Genomic DNA, 16,598 nt, shown 5'->3' with positions numbered 1-16,598 from the left:
GATTTGAATCTTGATATCTAGCCTCCCCAAGTTGCTTTCCACCCAATCAATCTCTTCTACCCAAGCCAAATATGTGAGAGAGTGATTGAGTGTTGAGGAGACTATCTTTAGAAGCAGAAGAGCAAGGAGTTCATCATACTACTGCATATATTATCTTTTGGAGAGTGGTGCCTCCTAGATTGGTTAGGTGTCGCTTCGGAGCCTCCTACTTCGTGTTGTGGACTTGAACCGAGAAGTTTGTACGGGCAAGGAGATCGCCTACTTCGTGAAGATCTACCCTGAGTGAGGCTAGTCCTTCGTGGATGTAAGCCGTGATGGAATAGACAAGGTTGCTTCTTTGTGGACCCTTCGTGGGTTGAGCGCTCCATGGACTCGCGCAATCGTTGCCCTCCGTCGGTTGAAGTCTTCATCAATGTTGACGTACGATAGCACCACCTATCGATGTTGGAAATATGCCCTAGAGGCAATAATAAAATAGTTATTATTATATTTCTTGTTTCAAGATAATCGTTTATTATCCATGTTATAACTGTATTGAATGGAAACATAAATGCATGTGTGGATATATAGACAAAACTATGTCCCTAGTGAGTCTCTAGTTGGTTAGCTTGTTAATCACAGATTGTTAAGGTTTCCTAGCCATAGACAAGTGTTGTCACTTGATGACGGGATCACATCATTAGGAGAATGATGTGATGGACAAGACCCAAACTATCAACATAGCATATCATCGTGTCATTTTATTGCTATTGTTTTCTGCATGTCAAGTATTCATTCCTATGACCATGAGATCATGTAACTCACTGACACCAGAGGAATGCCTTGTGTGTATCAAATGTCGCAACGTTACTGCGTGACTATAAAGATACTCTATAGGCATCACCGAAGGTGTCCGTTGAGTTAGCATGGATCAAGACTGGGATTTGTCACTCCGTGTGACACACAGGTATCTCGGGGCCCACTCGGTAATACAACATCATATATAAGCCTTGCAAGCAATGTGACTAAAGGGTTAGTCACGGGATCTTGTATTACGGAACGAGTAAAGAGACTTGCCGGTAACGAGATTGAAATAGGTATAGAGATACCGACGATCAAATATCGGGCAAGTAACATACCGAAGGACAAAGGGAATGGTATACGGGATTATATGAATCCTTGGCATAGAGGTTCAACCGATAAGATCTTTGTAGAATATGTAGGATCCAATATGGACATCCAGGTCCCGCTATTGGATACTGACCGGAGAGTGTCTCAGGTCATGTTTGCATAGTTCTCGAACCCGCAGGGTCTGCACACTTAAGGTTCGGTGACGTTTCGGTATAGTTGAGTTATAGGTGCTAGTGACCGAAGTTTTGTTTGGAGTCCCGGATGAGATCCCGGATGTCACGAGGGTGTCCGGAATGGTCTGGAAACGAAGATTGATATATAGGAAGTTGGTATTTGGATTCTGGAAGGATTTCAGGCATTGCCGGCAGTGTACCGGGAGTGACGAATGGGTACCGGGGGCCCACCAGGTGGGCCCACCGCTCTCCAAGAGGGCCACGTGGACTTGATGGTGGCGCAATAGCTCTTAGTAGGCTGTCTAGTCAACCAAATAAAGCCCATGTGGAAAAAGGTGGAAAATCCAAAAGAGGTGGACAATTTGGGAAGGAGTCCTAATCCAAGTGGGATTGGAGGAGGACTCCTCCTTCCTTTGGTTCGGCCAACCCCAATGGGTTTCCCTTGGTGAGCAAGGCTGCCTCCTCCCTCCTCCTATATATACTAGAGGTTTGAGGGTTTTTGAGACACAATTTCAGCCACGTGCAACCCTCCCATCTAGTTCCTAGTTCTTCCTCTAGATCAGATTTATGTGGTGCTTAGGCGAAGCCTTGCAGGAATAGATCACCACCACCACCGGCGCGCCGTCACGCTGCTAGAGAACTCATCTACTTCCCCGTCTCTCTTGCTGGATCAAGAAGGCGGAGGTCATCATCGAGTTGTACGTGTGCTGAACACGGAGGTGTCATCTGTTCGGTACTAGATCGGGACGGATCGTGGGACGGCGACTATTTGGATCGCGAAGACGTTCCACTACATCAACCGCGTTTCTTAACGCTTCCTGCTTAGCAATCTACAAGGGTATGTAGATACCATCTCCCTCTCGTAGATGATCATCACCATGATAGGTCTTCGTGTGCGTAGGAAATTTTTTGTTTCCCATGCAATGTTCCCCAACAGTGGCATCATGAGCTAGGTTCATGCGTATATGAAATCTCGAGTAGAACACAAAAGTTTTTGTGGGTGTTGATGTTCGATTTTCTGCCCTCCTTAGTCTTTTCTCGATTCGGCGGTATTGTTGGATTGAAGCGGCCCGGACCAACCTTACTCGTATGCTTATGAGAGACCAGTTTCATCGACTATCATGCAACTTGTTGCATAAAGATGACTGGCGGGCGTCTGTTTCTTCAACTTTAGTTGAATCGGATTTGATCGAGGCGGTCCTTGGAGAAGGTTAAATAGCAATTTGCATATCACCATAGTGGCTTTGCGTAAGTAAGATGCGATCATACTAGATACCCATAGTAGCCACATAAAACATGCAACAACAAATTAGAGGTCGTCTAACTTGTTTTTGCAGGGTATGCATGTGATGTGATATGGCCAAAGACATGATGTGATATATTGTATGTATGAGATCATCATGTTGTAATAGTTAAATATCGACTTGCACGTCGATGCTACAGCAACCGGCAGGAGCCATAGGGTTGTCTTTAAACTAACGTTTGTGCTTGCAGATGGGTTTACTATATTGCTAGGTAGTAGCGTTAGTAGTAATAGCATAGATAGCATGACAACCTCGATGGTGGCACAATGATGGAGATCATGATGATGGAGATCATGGTGTGGCGCCGGTGACGATAAAGATCAAGCCGGTGCTTTGGTGATGGAGATCAAGAAGCACAAGATCATGGCCATATCATGTCACTTATGAATTGCATGTGATGTTAATCCTTTTATGCACCTTATTTTGCTTAGAATGACGGTAGCATTATAAGGTGATCCCTCACTAAAATTCCAAGATAAAATTGTGTTCTCCCCGACTGTGCACCGTTGCGACAGTTCGTCGTTTCGAGACACCACGTGATGATCGGGTGTGATAAACTCAACGTTCACATACAACGGGGGCAAAACAGTTGCACACGCGGAACACTCGGGTTAAACTTGACGAGCCTAGAATGTGTAGACATGGCCTCCGAACACAAGAGACCGAAAGGTCGAGCATGAATCATATAGTAGATATGATCAACATGGAGATGTTCACCACTGAAACTATACTCAACTCACGTGATGATTAGACTTGAGTTAGTGAATTTGGATCATGCGACACTCGAATAACTAGAGGGATGTCTATTTGAGTGGGAGTTTGTTAGTAATATGATTAACTAAACTCAATTGTATTGAACATAGTATGAGTAATCTTTGCAAAATTTTATGTTGTAGATCAATGGCTCGCGCAATAGGAACCCTGAATTTCAATACGTTCCTAGAGAAAGCTAAGCTGAAAGATGATGGTAGCAACTTTGTAGACTAGGCTCGAAATTTGAGGCTTATCCTTCAAGCTAGGCAAAAGAATTATGTTCTTGATGCAGCGCTAGGAGATGAACCACCCGCCACGGCTGACCAAGATGTTTGGAACGCTTGGCAAGCTCGTAAGGATGACTACTCACTAGTTCAATGTGCAGTTTTGAATGGCTTAGAACCGGGACTTCAACGACGTTTTGAATGTCATGGAGCATATGAGATGTTCCAGGAGTTGAAGTTTATCTTTGAGAAGAATGCTCGAATCGAGAGGTATGAGACCTCCGATAAATTCTATGCTTGCAAAATGGAGGAGTTGTCAGTGAACATGTGCTCAAAATGTCTGGGTACTCAAACCGTCTAGCTAAGCTGGGGATCGCTCTCCCACAAGAAGCTATCACTGACATAATTCTTCAATCACTGCCACCTAGCTACAAGAGCTTTGTGTTGAACTATAACATGCAAGGGATGAATAAGTCACCCGGCGAGTTATTTGCGATGCTGAAAGTCGCTCAGTCAGAAATCCAGAAAGAACATCAAGTGTTGATGGTCAATAAGAACACTAGTTTCAAGAAGAACGCCAAAGGCAAGAAGGGTAACTCCAAGAAGAGTGGCAAAACTGTTGCCCCTCCAACGAAGAAACCCAAGGATGGGCCTAAGCCAAAAATTGAGTGCTATTATTGCAAGGGGACTGGTTAGTGGAAGCGCAACTGCCCAAAGTATCTGGCCGATAAGAAGGCGGCCAACGCCAAACAAGGTATATTTGATATACATGTTATTGATGTGTACCTCACCAACTCTCGTAGTAGTGCTTGGGTATTTGATATCGGTTCTGTTTCTCACATTTGCAACTCAAAACAGGAACTGCGAAATAAACGAAGGCTGGCGAAGGATGAAGTGACGATGCGCGTGGGAAATGGTTCCAAGGTTGATGTGATCGCCGTTGGCACGGTCTCACTTCAGTTACCATCGGGATTAGTTATGAACTTAAATAATTGTTATTTAGTGCATGCGTTGAGCATGAACATTATATCTAGATCTTGTTTATTGCGAGACGGTTACTCATTTAAGTCTGAGAATAATGGTTGTTCTATTTATATGAGTAATATCTTTTATGGTCATGCACGCAATGTGAGGGGTTTCTTCATATTGAATCTCGATTGTGATGACACTCATGTCCATAACATTGAGACCAAAAGATGTAGAGTTAACAATGATAACGCCACTTCCTTGTGGCACTGCTGCTTAGGTCATATTGGTGTTAAGCGCATGAAGAAACTCCATGCTGATGGACTTTTGGAGTCACTTGATTTTGAATCACTTGACATGTGCGAACCATGCCTCATGGGTAAGATGACTAAGACTCCGTTCTCTGGAACAATGGAGCGTGCAAGTGACTTATTGGAGATTATACATACTAATGTGTGCGGACCAATGAGCATAGAGGCGCACGGCGGATATCGTTATTTTCTCACCTTCACTAACGATTTGAGTAGGTATGGCTATATCTACTTGATGAAGCACAAGTCTGAAACGTTTGAAAAGTTTAAGCAATTTCAGAGTGAAGTTGAAAATCATCGTAGCAAGAAGATCAAGTTCCTACGATCTAATCGAGGAGGAGAGTATGTGAATTACGAGTTTGGTGCTCACTTAAGACAATGTGGAATTGTTTCACAATTGATACCGCGTGGAACGGCACAATGCAATGGTGTGTCCGAACGTCATAATCGTACTTTGTTAGATATGGTGCGATCTATGATGTCTCTTACCGATTTTCCATTATCGTTTTGGCGCTATGATTTGGAGACAGATGCATTCACTTTAAATAGGGCACCATCAAAATCCGTTGAGATGACACCATATGAGCTATGGTATGACAAGAAGTCAAAGTTGTCGTTTCTTAAAGTTTGGGGATGCGATGCTTATGTCAAAAAGCTTCAGCCTGAAAAGCTGGAACCCAAAGCGGAAAAGTGTGTCTTCATAGGTTACCCAAAAGAGACAGTTGGGTACACCTTCTATCTCAGATCCGAGGGCAAAGTGTTTGTAGCTAAGAACAGAGCTTTTCTTGAGAAAACGTTTCTTTCAACAGAATTGAGTGGGAGTTAGATAGAACTTGATCAGGTTACGTAACCTCTGCTTCAACAAGATGGTGGCGCAGGGCAGAAATAAATTTATGTCGAGGCAACACCGGTTGAAGAGGAAGCTAATGATGATGATCATGATGCTTCAGATCAAGTTACTGTCGGACCTCGCACGTCGACAAGAGCATGTACTGCTCCCGAGTGGTACGGGAATCCTGTCTTGTCTATCATGTTGTTAGACAACAATGAGCCTGCGAGTTATGGAGAAGCAATGGTGGGCCCAGATTCCAACAAATGGTTAGAGGCCATGAAATCCGAGATAGGATCTATGTATGAAAACAAAGTGTGGACTTTGGAAGTATTACCTGAAGGTCGCAAGGCTATTCAGAACAAATGGAGCTTTAAGAAGAATATGGACGCAGACGGTAATGTGACCGTTTATAAAGCTTGACTTGTGGCAAAGGGTTTTTTACAAGTTCAATGAGTTGACTACGATGAGTCATTCACACCCGTAGCAATGTTTAAGTCCGTCTGAATCATGGCAGCAATAGTTGCATTTTTCGATTATGAAATCTAGCAGATGGATGTCAAAACGGAGTTCCTTAACGGGTTTCTTAAGGAAGAGTTGTATATGATACAACCCGAAGGTTTTGTCGATCCAGAGAATGCTGACAAAGTATGCAAGCTCCAGCGATCCATTTATGGATTGGTGCAAGCATCTCGGAGTTGGAATAAGCGCTTTGATGAGGTGATCAAGGCGTTTGGGTTTATACAAGTTGTAGGAGAAGCTTGTATTTACAAGAAAGTGAGTGGGATCTCTGTAGCATTTGTAATATTATATGTGGATGACATATTGCCGATTGGAAACAATGTGGAGTTTTTGGAGAGCGTAAAGGCTTACTTGAACAAAAGTTTTTCAATGAAAGACCTATGAAAAGCTGCTTATATATTAGGCATTAAGATCTACAGACATAGATCGAGGCGCCTAATAGGACTTTCACAAATCACATACCTTGATAAAGTTTTGAAGAACTTCAAAATGGAACAATCCAAGAAGGGGTTCTTGCGTGTGTTACAAGGTATAAAGTTGAGTAAGACTCAGTGTCCAGTAACTGTAGAAGATAGAGAAAAGATGAGTGTCGTCCCTTATGCTTCAGCCATAGGGTCTATCATGTATGCAATGATGTGCATAAGACCGGATGTCAGCCTGGCCATAAGTATGGCAGGCAAGTTTCAAAGTGATCCAGGAGTGGAACACTGGGCGGCGGTCAAGAATATTCTGAAGTACTTGAAAAGGACTAAGGAAATGTTTCTCGTTTATGGGGGTGACGAAGAGCTCGTTGTAAAGGGTTACGTCGATGCAAGCTTTGACACTGATCCGGATGACTCTAAGTCACAAACCGGATACGTATATGTTCTTAATCGGATGCAGTAAGCAGGTGCAGTTCCAAGCAAAGCGTCGTAGATGATTCTACATGTGAAGCAGAGTACATAGCAGCCTCGGAGGTGGCTAAGGAGGGTGTCTGGATGAAGCAGTTCATGACAGATCTTGGAGTTGTGCCAAGCGCACTGAATCTAATAACTCTGTTCTTTGACAACATTGGTGCCATTGCTCTAGCCAAGGAACCAATGTTTCACAAGAGGACCATACACATCAAACGACGCTTCAACCTCATCCGCGACTATGTCGAAGGAGATGACGTAAATATTTGCAAAGTGCACACAGATCTGAATGTTGTAGATCCGCTGGGTGAAGCATGAACAACACCAGAACTGTATGGGTGTTAGATTCATTACATTGTAAATCACATGAAGATGTGAGACTAGATTATTGACTCTAGTGCAAATGGGAGACTGTTGGAAATATGCCCTAGAGGCAATAATAAAATAGTTATTATTATATTTCCTGTTTCAAGATAATCATTTATTATCCATGCTATAACTGTACTGAATGGAAACATAAATGCATGTGTGGATATATAGACAAAACTGTGTCCCTAGTGAGTCTCTAGTTGGCTAGTATGTTGATCAAGGATGGTTAAGGTTTCCTAGCCATAGACAAGTGTTGTCACTTGATGACGGGATCACATCGTTAGGAGAATGATGTGATGGACAAGACCCAAACTATGAACATAGCATATGATCGTGTCATTTTGTTGCTATTGTTTTCTGCATGTCAAGTATTCATTCCTATGACCATGAGATCATGTAACTCACTGACACGGGAGGAATGCCTTGTGTGTATCAAACGTCGCAACGTTACTGGGTGACTATAAAGATACCCTACAGGCATCTCCGAAGGTGTCTGTTGAGTTTGCATAGATCACGACTGTGATTTGTCACTCCGTGTGAGGGAGAGGTATCTCGGGGCCCACTCGGTAATACAACATCATATATAAGCCTTGCAAGCAATGTGACTAAAGAGTTAGTCACGGGATCTTGTATTACGGAACGAGTAAAGAGACTTGCCGGTAACGAGATTGAAATAGGTATAGAGACACCGACGATCAAATCTCGGGCAAGTAACATACCGAAGGACAAAGGGAATGGTATACGGGATTATATGAATCCTTGGCATAGAGGTTCAACCAATAAGATGGCGAGGGGCATAGCACGGGCGGCGGCGTTCGACGGCCGCGACGGCGGCGGGGTGGTTCTCGTACCGACGCATCACCATGGCCGTCTGCCTTGCCAACCTCGTCGCCGCACTGGTCATGCTCCGCTCCCTCACCTCCTCCGCCCCCGCGCCCAAATGTGAGGCGCCCGCCCTCGCGACCCCTCGTCGTGCCCACGACTCTGGTGCTACGTATCTGCTCTTGCTCTATATATCTTACTACATCTTACTGATAAACTGATGTGATGTTGTATTTCTTCAGACCTTTGATGCATATGTTGTTGGCAAAGAAAACGCTCATGGAGTTGTAGTACTGCAAGAGTGGTGGGGCGTTGATTATGAGGTCAAGAATCATGCCATCCATATTTCCCAGATCGATGATGGATACAAGGCACTTATTCGAGAGTATGTTGATATCATGTGCTCCTTGCTTTGCCCCATTTGTTTTGATTAAGATGAAGTATTATGAAACAGATGCTTCATGGAGTGCCACTACTTCATCAGAATATTACGGCTCAGTAAAATGCCTTTTGTGTTTACATCTTTTTTATGTTCAGTTTGTACCGTGGGAAGGTTGCTTTGGAGGTAGCTGAGGCACAACATCTGATGGAAGGACTAGACTGGCCGGGTGCAATCAAGGATATTCAGGCTTTAGTTAAGTGGCTGAAGGAAAATGGATCACCCATGGTAGCTTTTTATTATTTAACTTTGTTCACATTTCAAGATTTTCTTACTCAAATTGTGTTATTATGGGTAATACAAAAATCCTTATCATCAGTAACCGAGGTAGAAAGTGTGACATCTACTACTTATTTTCCATCTGACACTAGCAAACTCGAAACATTCCTGGTACCTCTCTATTGATGGAAATTTGGTTGCGTCATTGTGTTGGATGTTGCTCCCGTGGTTCTAGGATAAAGGGGTTCTCATTCTAGGGTTGGGGATGCTGCTCCCGCATAGCTCCTTGCTAAGCACCGCATGCCATGACGTCCGTCGACTCGATCTGCACGGACAATGACAGGATAAGAGTACCTTGTCCCTTTTAGCGGGGTGCTCCAACTTTGGATGCCGGTGAAGCTTTTGCAATGATGGCTGCATCATTAAACTGAGGTAAACATGCCAAATTCTTTTGTCAAATGAAAACATGTCTGTCTATTTTGCTTGTTAGGACTAAGATATCTAGCTATCAATGAAATTTTCAAAGTTGTTTTTGTTGCCTCTGTGTAATCTTGATAACAACTTCTTGGAAGGTTCAGATGTGTGGCAAAGGATTTCAATTTTCTTGTTTACAGAGAGAAAACTGGAGGAAGGTTTAGACTTCTCATGCTCATTTTGAGCTCTCAAGGTTACATAGACAAAATTGCCTCCTATTTACACAAAGGAAACCCGAGGAAGGTTCAGATTTCTCATGACTGCTTCTTCGGTATTTCATGCATGTGTTGTATTATTAGGAAAATGTAGTTTGTTTTATAGCCGATGATGCTCGATGTTTTTTATCGATTAGTAAATGCTGAGTTTTAGCTCATAAACTACATGGCAAAAGCTAATTCTGATGGGTCTGATGCAAATAATTTTCATCTTCATACATGCCTTGAGTTGATTATTTAATCCTTTTGTATTAATCTATTTAGCTTTGTATTATTGCAGTTTCATTATATATGCACTTACAAATGCATCTAAAGATGCAAGAATGTAGAAACCACCATCAGTCTTGGGACTACAAATTGTTTCTTCATTCCTCCTTGTTGCACTGTAGGTGCTAAGGTGTTGAGGTCGTATATTCATCGAGGCATCAATACACTTTAGTTTCCTTTTCCTTCTCCCTATTTTTGTTATTGCATTTATTTATTCTTATTGGACCTCTTTGTCTAAAGCTTTAATATGGTTTTGATTGGTGCCCTGCATCCCCTAAAAATTAAATGCTAACATCCTCTCAGTTTCCGAATGAATTTCTTAAATTTCCTTTCTCTTATTGGATCACATACCTAATTTATTTGTTGTCCTTGAAGAAAATATCATGACATGAGCTTGATGATTTCAAAGATATAGGTAGTTGACAAAAAGAGGATACACTGATTTAGTATCTTATCTAATTAGTGGGCTAATTCTAAAAAATAACAAATAAAGAGATTTCTTAATTAGCAGTATTGTATATGTTTGGAGCAGTGTAATAATTTATCCTATATGACTTTCTTTCTCTTGCCAAAAATTCATCAATGTGAGGCTCAAATATAGACGGGTTCGAAAGGCTTGGATATGCATCCCACTAAACGACGTACGCCAAAGGTATTATTCGATGTCGGTGTCCCCTTTTAGGAGAGTTATTCTTATTTGATTTTGCACATCTCTCCATGGTGCTATGTTTGTGGGGGTAGGGGTAGTCTTCATGCTTTGAACGAAACTGATTTTTTTCTAGCGATTCTTTCGGCTGTTGACATGAGGCATACAGTTCTCTCATACATAATTGCTGCTAAATAAGTGATACAAACAGAGTTTTGTAGTTATGTGCTAACTCATACAAACATATTCTAGCAAAATGGAAAGAATGTACTAAAAATTAAGCCATGACCCTACAGTTTCTCAAGATGTGTGTCAGTTTGGCGACACGACTCGTAACTGTGTCCTTTCTTTTTTTTAAGTGAAACATTATGGTTTTCATATGAAACTCTAATAATATGTATATACATTTGGTATGTCGATCAGATTTATGGTCAAGATAAGCCCAATTGAATGAAGGTGAGTATCAATCTCGGCTTAAGATCTCAAACTTTGTTATCTAGCTATTGTTGATACTTAAGGGAAGTTAACTCACAGCCATCTCATTTCATGCAAGATTAGTGACTTGATATACATTCTTAGGGGTAAATAATATCAGTTATTTACTGAGTGAGCTATCAGCTTTGGATCCTTTCAAATTGAAGCTCAAATTTGTTGGCATTTTCAGGTGTCAAGCAATTCTCATGTCTAATTTATACATGGTTCAAATATATCATTGCTTGATCTAGCTATATGGTTCTCAATTGTTTGCTCTTGCATTGGCTATAAACCCTACACACTATGGATTCATGAGAAACAAAGCTGGTAGATAACTACTTACTATATTTTGTGCCGTGTAAAAAAATAATTTATGTATGCTAAGTATGCTACATGAAGTGTGAATGCAAGATCTCTCGTAACTGTTTCTTTCTATCTTTTTTCTTTTAATCTCCAATCATTGTTCATACTTTATTACTACAGGAATGGAAGATATATTATCTAGAAAATAAACCTCTTCAACCTGATGCTCCATGATGTTGTCAGGCTCCATTTGATTCTGGATGCCTCCTTTGGTTAGTAATTCACCTACTCTTAATAATTGCCTGCAATTTGTAAATCAACGGTACTTTAAGTAAGCTGACTGGTTGTTCTTTTGCTTTATCATCTCAATATAGTGATTGTAACATATTTGGGTGGTCTGCAATGTGCACTTGTACTTGTACATTTCAAGGTATATAATAGTGATGCTTGTTACACTAATATGTCACATAGGCAATGGTGTCCAAGGTATGGTGTACAATATCATTTCTCCCTATTGTGCTTATGCTTCTATCTGTTCTTTGGATTAATTCAGAATGTTGATCGTTATGCTTTGACAAAAAGATGTTCAGAATATTGTGAGCGATGGGCCAAGCCTGAATATATATGCGTATCGGTGGATGAGGAGTAGAATGACAAGGAGTTGAGCGATTAGGCTAACTCAATTATTTTAGGTATTTCATAGTGTTGCTTTCCATTGTTAGTTCAAACTGAATATTTGTTCAACAAAAAACAAGAAGTTTTTGAGTCATGCCTTTTGTTTTCTTCATTAGAGATCCACCCAATGAAATGATCGGGGGTAAGTAAACCCATTGAGTTGATGACATCATGTGACCGCCGGAACGGCATGACGTGGACACCTATGGCCAGGACAGTTGTTGTGCGCGCAGGCGCTTAGCCATTGAGCCCGTGGCCTTATTCCTATAGATGTACCCCATCCCCCTATCCCCTAATCCTCTATGGTTGCTCACAGAATTTGCAGGTTATTTGACATGATTTACGTCACAAATCTGAATTTCTCTAGACCTGGCAACTCCTCTTGTCCTTCACAGTCCTTGGATTCACTGGAGTCTGGACACAGCAGGCATGCAAAAGGCCCGGTTTCAGTTTGTCCAGAGATGAGTCAAGTAGACAGGGAATGGAGGGAATAGTTTTCTTTGAACTTCTAAAGGTTTCTACCATCTCTTTTTTGGGCTAAATTAAGACTTGATTGAAAATTTTACTATGTATTTAAGACCGCGTTGATCTATTTCTATATGGTATTGTTAATCATTGGAATGCTCACATATGTTATTTATTGTCAAATAGTTTTGGGAGGAACACCCTGTTTCCAAATCTTAGCTCCGCCACTGATAGGTGGGGTTCCCACCAAGGAGGCAGCATCCACTTCTTCGGAGGACGAGGCCAGAAGTCCCATGAGCATCTGCGGAATAGGAGGAGTCATAGGAGGCTGAGAGTGATGAAAGGGAGCACGAGATGGTGCTCTCGCTGCAAGATAGGGAGCTATGCCAATAGTCGTTGTGGGCTTGTGGCGCTGGTCGCGTGGGCGCATCACCAACCATAATCGTCGAGGCTGTGGCACAGGGGTCGTGTTTTCTGTTGGCCCGACGATTACCCCACCGCGATGATAAGGCGACTCCCCCAACCCGATGGTAGGTCTCATCCATTCAAATATGACTCTGTTGACCACTAGCTTTTGGGTAAGTGTGACATTCTAAAGCTAACTTTGTAGCTATTTTCGTGTCCTGCAATTCAATGGTATAAAGTTGTGTGCACGATACTGATTTGATGAACCTTTGCCTAGAGGGGCTCTCAATTTTAGGCCAAACACAATTTATTCTCAAACCATTGCATCTTTTGGGGAAATGCTTCAAGGTGGTTTTACTATGACAGTATGACCGTGCTTGTAATGTTAGCTTGTCTTGCGAGGTGGGCTAACGCAGTAGGCTTATTCAATGGCGAACATGTCCATGTATTAGGTAGGATCAACAAGAGTTGGTTGGCAGCTGCTATGTATATATGTTATGGATCAGAGGTACTTAATCCTTCATTTGCCCCCCTTTTGTTAGTTCAAGCCCTTACGATTATGCTCTTATATGCATACACATGACTTATTTCCATATTTAAGAAGAGTGCATTTTACAATGAGCTTTATATCCAATGTTGATCTTAATCAGTACATGTATAGATCAGTTTTAGGATTTCCTGGAATACGAGTTGTTCAGTATGTGTATTTGTTGCATATTGCAGACATGCAGCGCAGTGGTGCCTTATATACACGAGATGTAACTTATTTTTGATAAGCTTTTAAAAATTAAAAATACTAAAATGCACATGTTGCTAATAATTTATCGGTAATCACTGAATTCCTTATACATATTGTGATTAGTTATACTATTTCTTATAGGTTATAAGTTACAGGTTTCCTGTTTCCTTACATTCCGTCGTGATGGCACAGTCATGCGTGCAGTGCCAGCAATGAGACCAGCATCGCGTCCCCATCACTGGATCTACTAATGAGGGGAAGGAAGAAGGAAGAGCGCATGTTTTGGACGGACGCTTTCTTGGGAAGCTAATGATTTGAATCCTTCTGTGAAACGAAACAGGAAGCTCGGTCTATTTGTTAATTATAAGTGGCTATTCTTTTACAGGAAACAATTTATTCTTCAGTCTCATTGCCTTTATATGGAAGACGACACCAAAAGAGAAGTCTGGGGAGTTGCTTGGTCCTATGGCATGTGAAAATTAGAATCAATTGATGGATGATCGATTGAATCAACAATTCAACATGCTGCAAGTTGGGTAGAGGAATTGAAACGCAGGTTCGGTTCAGAGGTCTTTTTCTTCAGCGTGTGATTCAGATTACAAATACAATACGTACTGAGCATACCAGCGTTTCCACGGCGAACCCCACCAAACTGCCAGCCTAGATGCACAAGCCTACACCGATGACGCCCCTCAGGTTGCGGTCTCCTCCGGTGAATCCTTCGTTGATACCTTGTTTTCAGTTTCTTCAGAGTCCAGTTGGTTGCCAGTCGGTGGCAGGCATATGCATCATCTTTCCATCAATTTCCCATCACTGCATCTTGTTTTTAGTTTCTTTATAATCGGCGGTCGGTGACACGGCATCCATCTTCGTATAGCACTAGATGTGTTGCAAATAGTTTGCTTTACCTGTTTGTCGATTTTTACTCGGGCGGATCTTTTTATGCTTTGTGTGGTTCCGACGGTGGCCGCCATGATCGAGGTTCCTACCATCCTGTTCGGTCGATCACGAGACCATGGAATATCACGACGGATTCAGTCGACGACCAATGTAGTCAGACAGAAAGCTTGACATTTGCAAATGGAACATAAGCACTCGGTGTTAGAGCCATTGCCAGTTGACAAGGCCATTGATGTGGTCAAGATCAGGTACGTGCTTTATTTTATTGATGCTTTTTAACAAAGACAACCGATGGTCCTCTGTCACAAATTTTCTAATATGTCAAACATTGTATCATTTCGATTTCAGGTTTTGGATTGGATAATGAGCCTCTTTCAGAGAGAATTACATCATAATGCATCATACATAGTTGCCTGGATGAATTATGGTACAACTTCAGACTTCTTTTCACCTACTTGTTGTCGTTGTCTGCCCTCTATATGAACTACTTAGACAATCAGATAGATAGCATTAATTTTACATATTCTTCCTCGTGTACTCGTAGATCATATTGTTCTTTGCTATCAATGGTTGATTTTGTTTGTGATATCAGCTTAGTTAATCATATTTGTGCTATCAGTTTGGTTATTCGTTCTTTGTGCTATCATCTTTGGCCAATTCACCTAGGCAGTCTTACATGTCCATCTTAGAAAAATTGCAATTCATATATATGACTACGCTTGCAGTTTTGAAACCTTAATGTGGCTAAAAGCATTTTGGCAGAAGAATTGATGTGCTAGCAATGGATCTTATTTGATTGGTTATTTTTGTGGAGGGGTCCAAGCAATTCATTTTGTAGTCCCATTTTTCTTTTTGGGATACACTAACCTTCGAATCAAATGTGATGGGTTTATGTACTTGATTTCTACATGTGTAGCTATGCTGGCATTCAAATTGGGTGCATCTATCTAATTGTTGATTCCATTTTTACTATAGATTATGTATATTCAGTATGATTGTTGATTCCGAAGTCTTCCAGGGAACAAGATGCCCCACTTGTTATCATGTTGTGTGGATTAAAACAAATTTATCACCCATGGTGTTTATAAAGCTTAGCCAAAATTTATCAAGGAGGAGCGCTCGAGGCATGCGATCATTGGCAAGTAAATCCATCTAAGGAGGAGCACTCGAGGCATGCAATCGGTTCTGGAGAAGAAGGGGAGGTGCTGGTTGCAGGGTGCTGGAGCTGAGACGACCACATGCATGTCTGAGAAGAACAGGCTCATCGATGTCACCTCCCTCACCTTTGTCATCTGCTGTTGTGTGCGGATCAATCTAAACATGTTTTTTTGGTTAGTTTGTCTATTTTTTTTAGGGATAAACTTCATTAATTGAAGCAGCATATGTTGGAGAATGTAGATTCAGCATTTGTTTGAGTAGCTTTGGAGGTATTCTATACGACCTATGAGTGATATACCCTCCTCTCTCCTCCATCCATTTCACTCAAGTAGTCAAGTTAACCCAGTACACACATGTGTAGTCTGCCTTTAGGTGGTTTTCCCTTCGCTACATATAATGTAGTTTTATGAATTTTCGAGCTCTTATTATACCAGACTAAGTGGTTATATTGTATATATCTATTTGGTTAGGACAATCACAGCAAGGAAATACGCCAAAGATAAAATATCGGTGGCTTTAAAATGCCTTACCAGGTCCACCCATGAGATCTCCCCAAAAGCTTCACAAGTCATCTACCTTGGTTGATTCCTTTGGTTCTGCACTACACATATTTTTCTAGATTTTACAACGAAAACTTCTAATGTACTTGACTTCATATTTTTCAGTTTCTTTCTTTGGCTTATTTCAAGTAACAAGGAGATCTCTTGTGACTTTGTTTTGTTCATGAAAATGCAGAATCGAGAGGAGACCTAGAAAACTTCTTAGTTGAAAAAACACTCATTTCTGACATAATCTGGCAAACCCACTCGAGGAGCAACAACAACACATAACATGTTCATATTACGCCCAGAAGAATTATCATACTTGTTGGCTCCTCCTGGGAAGGATTGTGATCAAGACTTTGTTGGAGGTTCCTTGCAATGCACATCACTGAGAGGCAGAA

At 41.5% G+C, this 16,598-nt stretch overlaps 1 long non-coding RNA gene across 10 annotated transcripts; it reads left to right on the top strand.

Annotated features, from left to right (window-relative positions):
* Positions 1 to 9,128: 9,128 nt before the first annotated feature.
* Positions 9,129 to 16,108, top strand: LOC123401054. Of its 10 annotated transcripts, XR_006611016.1 has the most exons (8): positions 9,129 to 10,542; positions 10,960 to 10,992; positions 11,494 to 11,799; positions 11,896 to 12,502; positions 12,640 to 12,983; positions 13,739 to 14,745; positions 14,846 to 14,924; positions 15,473 to 16,108. It is a non-coding gene; the product is annotated as an uncharacterized LOC123401054 (long non-coding RNA). The 10 variants fall into 10 exon arrangements; XR_006611015.1 differs by having other exon boundaries at positions 10,960 to 11,799; XR_006611017.1 differs by having other exon boundaries at positions 9,129 to 11,799; positions 13,739 to 14,153; positions 14,257 to 14,745.
* Positions 16,109 to 16,598: the final 490 nt, after the last annotated feature.

The sequence above is a fragment of the Hordeum vulgare genome, chromosome 6H, assembly GCF_904849725.1.
Source record: "Hordeum vulgare subsp. vulgare chromosome 6H, MorexV3_pseudomolecules_assembly, whole genome shotgun sequence".
Lineage (NCBI taxonomy): Eukaryota > Viridiplantae > Streptophyta > Magnoliopsida > Poales > Poaceae > Hordeum > Hordeum vulgare.
The sequence above is the reverse complement of the archived record's forward strand: the minus strand, read 5'-3'. Positions and strand labels throughout refer to the sequence as shown.